The sequence below is a fragment of the Quercus robur genome, chromosome 5, assembly GCF_932294415.1.
Source record: "Quercus robur chromosome 5, dhQueRobu3.1, whole genome shotgun sequence".
In the NCBI taxonomy this organism is placed as follows: domain Eukaryota; kingdom Viridiplantae; phylum Streptophyta; class Magnoliopsida; order Fagales; family Fagaceae; genus Quercus; species Quercus robur.
Genome location: NC_065538.1, coordinates 13,478,217 through 13,482,743, shown reverse-complemented (window position 1 = coordinate 13,482,743; position 4,527 = coordinate 13,478,217). Strand labels below are relative to the sequence as shown.

Here is a 4,527-nt window from a genome sequence, read left to right as displayed (position 1 = left end):
CCTAAAACAACCACTTTAACCAGATAATACTGGACCTTCAATAGCACTAACACTACAAAAAAATGGGGCTATCCCAGCGTTTTCAAAACCGCTGGGATAGCCCTAAAAAGCGCTGGGATAGGGTCAAAATTCCTATCCCGGCGTTTTTTTTCCCGGCGCTTCAAACCGCTGGCTTTTGAGTGTGGGGATAGGGTCACGCGGACCTGTACCAGCACTTTTGAAAAGCGCTGGGATAGGTCCCGGCGCTTTCAAACCCTGTTCCGGCGTTTTTACTTGTGTTGGGACAGCCTTTATGAAAATGTGAATATAACCTATACCAGCGTTTTTACTACTTGTGCCAGCGCTTTTGAAAGCGTTGGCATAGGTTGTACCTATGCCAGCGCTTCTAAAAGCGCTGGTATAGGTCATGGATGAATAAAATTTAAAAGGCCTATACCAGCGCTTTCAAAAGCGCTGGCATAGGCGGTACCTATTCCAGCGCTCTCAAAAGCGCTGGGATAGGTCATTTTTAAAAAAAAAAAAATTTCCAAACCCTATTCCAGCAGTTTTCAAAGCGCTGGGATAGGTCATTTTTTTAAAAAAAAAAAATTTATATTTTTTGAGCACCTGTAATGTACCTACAATACATATTTTCCAATACCTATTTTATAGCAACAGTAATGAACCACAATTCATATTTTCCAATAGCAAATACAATAACACATTAAACCAAGAAACTAAATATATTTAATTACACCATATCTATAATTACATCCCAAATGTCTAGAATGTTATATATACACAAAATAAAACATCCCAAGTGTCTAGGATGTTATGAGGCGCACCTACACTACAATTTCACCATTGCACATTGAGTTTCAAAAATATAAGTCACAAAACAAACAATACTCCTAATAGAAAATACTCCACCTTTTCTCTCCAACTACCACCCACCATAGCATACTATATGTATTTACTTAGACAAAATACAAGAAATTGACAACAAATTGAACAACAATATGTTAACATTCACAAAACAAACAACACTCCCAATATATTCCACCTTTTCTCTCCATGCAAGCCACCTGCTTGCTCCTAAACAACAACCCACCACATTATTTTACAATTTAAGGGAATTAAGAAGTAGATCTTACTCACCCTTTAGCAATCCCAGTGTTTGCCCACGGAAAGAAGAATGTAAACTTCAAACAAGCTGCCACTCCTGCAAAAGAGAAATGGCCATTGCTCACTACTATGATAACTTAAATGACGTAAATTAATCCTACTAGCTTTTAACCTGCGCAATGCGCAAGATCATTTTATGTATTAATGAGCTTACTTTCAATATAAACTTAGTTCTCATGCTTCCACTACATGCATTCAAACCTAAATAATGGTAGCATATTTAAACATATAGTATCCAATATCCCCTAAAATTTTTAAACATCTCTTCAAATCACTTCATGTGTACTTCCCTCATTCCAAATGCACCACATCAAACACAGTGGGACAATTGTGCAACAAAGCTACCCTTTCCTTTTCCAACCCACCCCTTTCCAACATTCCATAAGGCACAACATGGTTTTGGGCATGAAACAGAACGTGCAAAACAAAGCAAACACCAATAATCTCTATAATTTCAATAGAGAAATAAAAGCAAATCACTAATTTTAAGAAACAGAGAGAAATAAATTGTAATTTATTAAAAAACCTACCCAACCTAGGGTAAAGTTTCTATATGTCACACACAATTAATAGAACTTCAAACACACAAATTCATAATTATCAAATAATTGATGCTAAGATGAACACATGTCATTCCAATAATCCAAACTCATAGGGAATCCTAAAAACAAATGTGGATAAACATAAACTCACTTATGTATTTTCACCTTAATTAAATTGTAGTTCAAGCTTTCCAAAATTTTGTGATGGAAGAAGGGAAATTTATCATACAATTTCATAACACAAAAACCATTATATGAGACTTCTGTGTCTAACTTATAAGCAAAGACTAAAGAGTCCTAGGTTTAGTAGTAAACAGTTTAATGTTTTGTTTAGTTCAAATGATTTTAAATACTTAAGTGAATATAATTCCAATAATATCATAGAAATAGAAGAAGTCCAATAATATTCTTCAAGAGATAGTTAATTTAAAATTTTGAACACATATAGTAATTTGAAATTTTGAACACATATAGTATAAGCGTTCATTCATAAATTCTAAATAATTTAAACTATAAGCTTCAGCAATTCCTAATTGGAAAATATAATGGATCAAGTATTGTCATTATAAAAAAAAATTAAACTAAAATAACACAATGATGATAGTACAAGAGTGCTAAACTTTATTCAAGACGTATTATGTTGGCCATTATTGGTTTATAACTTTTATAAGTCACATGGCATTTATGTGACACACCTCTATTAATTATTGTTAATAGCATATGGATTAAAAAAAAAAAAGGTTTGTAATTAAACCAATCTTAAAGCACAAGGTATGTGATTAAAACAATAGAGGTGAGAGAGTAGTTGTTGAATTATAGTTCATGCAAGTTGAGTAGTGAAGATTTCAATGTAGGGGATTTGCTACTCACAGTCACTTTTGGGCTCCCCCAACCTCTGTCTGAGGATTGTGCAAGTCTCTCAATATCCAACACAACCGTTACTGTTTTATCTATGGCTGTAATGTTAGTCTGCAGAGTTAATCAAATATATGTATGTATTAGAGGTAAAAATAAATTGTCAATAAGAACTAGCTAGTAATCTGATACTCATACTGTCATGATTTATTCTATTCAACAACCAGTAGGTTACAAGTTCTCTTTCTAAATCTTTATCTATATCTTAAGAGAATAGCATATCAATTTTAACAAATTAAAAAACATAAAAACAAAATTTAAATCATTGTGGGAAAGGGAAGCTTTAGCCTGAACCCTCAACAGCTCATTATGAATCCAAAAGACAAGATAAGGCAACAACACACAAACACACATGCTAAAAAATTTCACCCCTTAATTTGAACCACCTCTAAAGTATAGGGTTTAAAATGTAATTTGTTCTAAGATTTATTGATATTTGTTGCCTATTTATTTCTCAATATGATAGACCACTTTTCTATAGTCTTTAGAAGTGACTGCAGTCACTTCTAAAGACTGCTTTAAACTATACTAATAATGGCTGTAATCACAAGAAATTCATTAATCTGAAACAATTTGGTGAAATAATTATTATGTATCATTAAAGGTAATGTATGAAACACAACCAACTTAACTAAACTAAGTCTTATACCAATTAATTAATTTAGGATAATCCTTTAATTAAAATGAAAGAAAATAGTATATTCTAAATGACATTTAATCATTAAAAAAAAAAAGTGGAGTGGCATTTCAAGTATATGCTTTTCTTTTTATCTTAATCAAAGAAGTATCTTAAATAAATGTTATGTTCACTCCACTTTGAATGATATTTAATACCCCTTAAACATACTAGATTTTTAAGGTTGCAGCAAGAAAAACGAATGACAAAGAGAAAGATTAGTGACTTGTGATTTATCCACTAAAATTGGGGGGGGGGGGGGAAGAGAGAGAGAGAAATACGTCAGAAAAAAGAATGAGAATTTAAAATAGCTAGGTTGCCATTAATAGATCGGTAAGAGTTCGTGAAGTAAAGCATTTCAAGCATCTACACAATTTATAGACATGAAAAATTATAGTACTAGAACGAAAACAACCACCATCACAACATAACAATAATTTTATTTTTTTTGGATAGGTAACAACTTGACAATCAAAATTTAGATCTGATATGAAATCAAAAATCAGCATGAGTACCAAAGAGATTACAATAGATTCAGTAATATCACCCAATCAGACAGAAGGGCATACGGCAAATTTTCTAAGAAGAATGCCCGTGGTACAAAAAAGAAGCTTTGTTTTTTCACTCCTGAGATCACAAAATTAAAGCAAATATAAGTGATACAGTTGACATATATATATATATATATATAACCTGAAAGGTACATTTTAATTGGCACTGCTAACATGATTACTACTTCAGTTTAGTCCTAAGTATACTGATGGTGATCAGTAACTCTCTCTGCTAGTTTATATACCCACACCAAACAAAACATCAAACACTTGATTCTATATACTATAAAGAACATCTCAGCCAAACACGCCAACATCAGATTACTAACAAAAGAAAAACCCAAAAAGAAAGACACATAAGGCAGGATTTGAAATCACAACTGAACTCCAAAACTGTATGTCTTTGAAAAAGATTTAAGATAAGTGAAATGGATTGTGTCAAACTATAGAATACTGAGAAAATAACAACAAAATGCAGTCAAAGCAATATAAGATGATGCCTCTGATATTATAAGCACCATTAAAAAACAATTAGTGAAGCAGGCATATAAACACCTTGCACTATCAAGACAGACTTGATAACCAACCAAAGAACCATCCTAACCTGGTGAAGGTTCACAACACTCATCAGCAACTCTTTCAGCCACATAAATAGCCTACAATACAACATAGCAAATAT

At 32.5% G+C, this 4,527-nt stretch overlaps 1 long non-coding RNA gene across 2 annotated transcripts; it reads right to left on the bottom strand.

Annotated features, from left to right (window-relative positions):
• Positions 1 to 703: 703 nt before the first annotated feature.
• Positions 704 to 4,527, bottom strand: LOC126725208 (uncharacterized). Of its 2 annotated transcripts, XR_007655354.1 has the most exons (3): positions 4,453 to 4,527; positions 2,577 to 2,675; positions 704 to 1,201 (listed from the first exon to the last, which is right to left on the bottom strand). It is a non-coding gene; the product is annotated as an uncharacterized LOC126725208 (long non-coding RNA). The 2 variants fall into 2 exon arrangements; XR_007655353.1 differs by lacking the exon at positions 4,453 to 4,527 and having other exon boundaries at positions 2,577 to 3,035.